The sequence below is a fragment of the Tympanuchus pallidicinctus genome, unplaced genomic scaffold, assembly GCF_026119805.1.
Source record: "Tympanuchus pallidicinctus isolate F22 unplaced genomic scaffold, pur_lepc_1.0 scaffold2, whole genome shotgun sequence".
Taxonomy (NCBI): domain Eukaryota; kingdom Metazoa; phylum Chordata; class Aves; order Galliformes; family Phasianidae; genus Tympanuchus; species Tympanuchus pallidicinctus.
Genome location: NW_026294721.1, coordinates 16,369,930 through 16,375,966, shown reverse-complemented (window position 1 = coordinate 16,375,966; position 6,037 = coordinate 16,369,930).

Below are 6,037 nucleotides of genomic sequence, written 5' to 3'. Positions count from 1 at the left end.
TGCCTTTGGTTTACCAGTTCACAAACTGAAAAGGCATGGATGATTGAAATTTCACCAAGATTTCAGACCTTAGAAGTCCTATTGGAACAACTGAAATGCATATGTGAGGCGAGCAACACTGTAAAATTCTTCAGGCTTTAATGGTGATGTGGTTGTTGGAGTAGTTATTCACTGTAGATACAGTTAACGGTATGCAGGCAACATCAGGTTTTAGTTCTGTGGCATTTTGCTGACCTAACAGTAAAATGGTCTTCCTTTCTCAGATTTCAATGTGCTATGTCAGGAGTAAATTACATAACGGATGCCTGAGACTTTCTGTCTTGTGATCTGATTCTATAGCAAATTTCACCCTTCTTTCCCTCAGAGAAGGTAATTAATGGAGTGTACTATGATTTCCATATGAGATATTCTTCAGAGAACTTTTTTTTTAGTTGTGTATGCATAGCCTTGCGAATCATTTGGCTTTAAAAGAGACTATACTGTGCAAAGCTTAAGTAGTACTGATGATCCTGATTTCTTTATTTTTTTTCTCCTTCCTGCATAGAACCTCTTTAATGTATTCAGGTTTCTGTATTGCACCAAGGTAAAGATTTGGGCATTCGTCTAGCATTTACCTAGCTTTACAGAGGCATGCATGGATCTTTACAGCAATAAATTGTTTAACAGTTATTTGGTTTCGATGAGCTGAGAACCTTTCCCATAAGCAGGAGTTGTATGATCGTGTTAGTTAGCTCTTCAGTTAATTTACTGTTAAAAAGTGCCTGCTTTCATTTCAGGGTTCAGGTCAATAGGGAGGCAGGTGTTCATAAACAAAGATTTAATTTTTATACCAAAGAAAAGCTGATGATCCTGTTTTTGGCAAGGTGGATTAACTCACACTAGTCCTAAAGATTTTTTTTTTTGCTTTTTTTTTTTTTCCATTTGAAAGACAACATGGAGAATAGATCCCAGAAAAGAGGAAACATGAAAAAGAGAAATGAGAATTCTCTATGGCTTTATTGTCTTTGTTCATCTGCAGTAGTAAAAGTTTCCTAACTGAGTATGTGGTAAAATAATCATTTGTCAAAGAGGTAAACTTACTGTACACCAACGTTCTGCATTTAAAAGATCTCTAGTGTGCTATGAACTATATAGTGCTCATAAAAACTCATACTCAGGAGTCAGATATTCTTCCTTCTTCAATTACTGTAGTTACTGTCTCTGAGGATGGGTTATTAAACACTCAGTGTCAAGACACACTACACTATACTTTGTATGATATATGGTATATTCTTTTTTTTCTCTGATTATGTGTATAGTTATCATAGACTTCAATTAAACAAAACAAAACAAAACAAAAAAAAAAAAAGAGGAGTAAAAAGGAGAGGAGTCTCCTAAAAATCAGTAGGCAGAGTGATTTTGAGGATACTGTGCTTTAGTCCATAAAAGCCTGAGGTCATTTTTTGCCTGGACATTGCATAAAGTGTGCCTGCCAGATTCAATATAAATAATCTGGTGCCAAGTGACCGAAATTAGGGTTTTACTGTTTGATCTTTCAAGCAAGTAAGCAAATTGTCACTTCCATTTCCCAGTAATTGGTGGGATAACAGATCTAGCTGTTCTTTTTTTCAAGTGTACACTATTAACCAAGGTATGGAGGAAAGAGTCTGATCAAAGGTAATTAACGAAACTGAACAAGATTTCATTGGAGTATTGGATCACATTTCCTTTACACATGTCAAGGGGAGTATATCTGAAAAAAGGACAAGGCTGGCTAAATGGAAATGAAGCTTCCAGAGGAAGTTATGTTCTTTTAGAAGTAATATGCTAAAAGGCTGAGATTACAGAACTATTGCTGAAGGAGCAGCATGCTCTTACACATTGCTAAGTGCCCCCAAGCTGACATCATCATTAGTTATTTATAGCATTCTGATATCTGAAGGCCCTAGTCAGATGTAAGGCCTCTTGATATCATCCTCTCTCCAAAGTGGAAGAATGTCCTCCATCCTCAAAAGCTCGCAGTGTCATCTAATCTCATTTGGTGTTCAAAGCAATCAGACCATCTAAAAAGGGGTCTTCAAACTCATGGAATAAAGAAATAGTTTTTTGCAGTGACAGCAGCTCAGAGAAACCTTTTTTAATGGGTATTTTAGTAGTTCCTAAAGGAAATATTTCAATTACTTGGCTGACACTACGACTGAAATGGAATGGGGAAAAAAAAAAAGAAAAAAAAAAGTCATATACCTCATTCTTTAAAGATATATATACATATATTTTAAATGTCTTTCATGATCTAATGGAGTATAGAGCCACATAGCCAAAGGAAGAAAAAGTAAAGATGCAGGAACATATATATTTGAATATTGCAATTGCTGTCAGGTGACTGATGGTGGAGTGAGCAAATTTGAGAATTCAGCATACTGTGGCTGAATTCAAAATTGGAGGTTGTGATAAAACATTTTAGAAGGTTGCCTGTTTTACACAGCATTTAAGTCAATACAGATGCTATGCCTGCCTTGCAAGAAATATGTCATTTCTTACCAGAGAGTGAAGAAGTTCTGTTTTTCTGTTTTTCAGAGAGCATTTTCTGAAATCTTGCTAATCTGTATTCTGCAAACCCACTACTAATGGCAGGTTTGTTGGAGTGTAAACCATTCTCTACTTTGCCTTGGGCTGTCTGGTTTGTTCAAGTTACCCTGGAACAGAAATAGCTATAGTTTGGCAGTATCAGTCCTGCTTTACTATAGGAAATACGTTACTATTTAGCAGTGAGCATTTCCAAATGCAAATGACCCTCCAAATTAGGGATGTCCTGCCTCTTAGAACCACTACTAAACGACCACCTGCATGTGTTCATATTCAAAGCTGGTCTACTCACCCCATATGCATCTCCTCCAGTATTTTATTCGACAATCTGTTTCAGCTTCGCAAGGGAGCTAACAAATTATGTACTGCTCATTTTGTCAAAGTCATCATTGATGACAATTCCGGCATCAAGAGGCTCATTTTGTTCTGCAGATGTTTTTTTTTCAAATAGAAGATAAATCATGATTTTTCAATCTTTTTTTTCTTTCCGTCCTTTTTTCTTTCTTTTTTTCTTTCTGTGTTTCTTTATTCTGAGAGTGGGGATATACGCTGAGCTGCTAGGAATAGGAGTGGGAGCACAAAAAAATGAATTCGAAAAATACTGAACCTCAAGAGGAAATCCACTGCAAGCCTACAGAAGCCATTAGTACATGTTATATTTAGTGTCAGCATAATGGACAGGAAAAAATATCAAGTTGTTTATATAAAGAGAACGGGCTCATTCATATTGGATTGCATCCCAAATTCCAAGCTACAGTTTCTGGCCAACTCACAGCTATTTTGTAACATAGGATTCCCCAAGCCTGTAGGGTGATATCTTCAGATGAAAAGAACAAGTGACCTCAGAGGTAAGTTGCTATAGGAAGTTCTTTTTACATTCTCTCAAACTGCATCTTGTCCAAGGGCTATACTTTACTCTGTTAAAGGAACACACTTTCCTGCCAATCTCTTGAAGTTGACAACATTCTTAATTTCAGAGTATTACCTTCAGAGTGAATTCATTTTTTTTCAAAAGCCCTCACTGTTCACTGGCAAGTGAGGTGGTCCCATTTGCTAGGAAAATACATATATCCATGTTGTCACTGTTTTCAGAAGCCATAAAATTCCCCTAAGCTTATTGAGAGGCCTTTCATGGATCATCTTAACTTTTTTGTTGGCCAGTTCCCTCAAATGATTTAGAGAAAAGAAGTCATGGTGTTCTTTGTCTGTAATTGGAAATAACAAGTCACAAGAGTCTCAAGGGTATATCAAGGGCTGAGTATATCAGAAAACTAGAGTTATAATGGCTGGTTAAATCTCACAGAGAAGCATAGATATTTAGCATATGTCTTACAATTACTTTAAGGGAGTTGACTGGAGAGGCATATGGAAACACTGTTTGAGAGTACTGGGCCAACTACCATAAAGAGTTGAATCTGGCAATGGATATGAAAGGCAATAAGATAGTTTCTACACATTTATCAACAACAACAACAACAACAAAAGATGAAGTAATACATCTGTTGTTGTATGAGGCAGGGAACCTCATGAGACAGGACAAGGAGAGGGCTGTAATATTAAGTGCCTTCCTGGTCTTTATCTTTGCTAATATGCATAGCTTTCAAAAATCCCATGCCTGGAGAAAGGATGAAATGTCCTGGTGGCTGAGGATTGGGTTAGGGAATTTAAATATAGTCAAAAAATCCATATATATATATGTGTGTGTGTGTGTGTGTGTGTGTGTATACATATATATGGCATGGATTTATATATATGCAGAAATCCATGCCCTTGATGGGTCCACGAGTAAAAACATTCTACTGTAAGAGTCATCAGATACTGGACAAGGATGCCTGGGAATTCTTGGAGTCTACATTAAGGAGCTAGTCAGAACTTAACAGGGCATAGGTCTAAGAAGTTTCCTCTGAGTTCAGTGATTGGACTAGATGACTTCCAGAAGTACTTTCCCAACCCAACCATTCTATGATTCTGTGTGACTCTCTATGAGATTATCAGACAGAAATAGATGTGATTTAAACAGTGCTTCAATTCCTTCATTACTTCAAGAATTATATTAAAATTTTGAAATATAGCATTTCAGATACATGTAGCACTACTACAGAAAAATATGTTTAATAGAAAGCACAGATTACCAACAAAAATCACTGCTGAACAATCTCAATGAAAGCTTCTGGAAAATGTAACCATTTCATTTAAGATTATTGGAGAGTCATAGAATCAAGATAGAATCATAGAATGGCTTGGGTTAGAAGGGACCTTAATGCCCATCCAGTTCTGACCCCCTGCCATAGGCAGGGACATTCTACTCCAGGTGGAGCCTCACAAGGGCCTGCTGGCCACTCCTTTTTTGATGCTGCCCAGGATCCAGTTGACTTTTTGGGCTACTAGCACATCTTGTTGGCTCTGTTGAGCTTTTCATCTGTAGGACTGTAGTAATTTCTTCTCCTAGTCATTTCCACTTTTTTGAAAATCCATCTTTAAAAAAGAAACCCTGAGGTGCAGTCTCATCTGCTAATTTAAGCGTGCTCGCAATGTTTCAAAAATTAAAACATCCTGGCAAAAGCTTGTGATGCTTGTACCAAGTAGTAGGAATTACTTGTAACTGTTCTTAAGCGGAGAAAACTTTGTGTTTCAAAGCTAGGAAACCATACAAGTAGGAAATACCCACCGCGCAGTATGCTACGCAGCTCTGCTAACAGCTTTTGGATGTCTCTGGTGATTTCTATTGAAGGTTCATGTTATATTTTAGATGAATGCTACAAGAAAATGATCAATATGTAGTTAGTAGATTCTCTGTCCAGAGCAGTCTTACAGAACAGAGAACAAGGTAATCTTGACCTCACAGCAATTCAGAAGTGACAGAGCCAGAATCAACCAGGCTATCTGTATGCTAGTTTAAGAGTAGAAGCTAAAAAGGACCAGTGATTAAATAATAGGCAACTCGTAAGAAATTTAGAAAATCAGATGCTTATGTATGTCCTTTTGGAAGGACAGTCAGTTCACTTGCCTCCAAAGAACTCCATAACTACTTAGTTGGAGACATCGGATAATGTCACACATAAAGATATCCATGTCATGTTTTCAGACTGTACAGTACTGGAATGCTGTGAAGCTAGTATGGAACAAAAAAAGACTGCTTGATATAGTGGCCAAACATGACAAAGCTTTAGTGAATAATTTTGAAACCTATCAACAGTAGTAGCCCAAGTGATTTCCACTTTTCAGCCTCTGCCAACAAGCAAAAAAAAAGTGAATCTACAGAATTCCTGAAAGTTTGTGAAGGAAAGCAGAGGTATGCCTTTTCAACATGAACCATGTTAGCATTTCTCATAAAATACCATCCCAACTGATCAACTTTAGATAATGGAACTCAGATGACTTTTCATGAGTTGGTGGAAGTTGCCAAAGAATCTTAACGTTACTAGATCACTATATTGCTACAAATGCAAATTTCAAGAGAGTCACTGTTGAC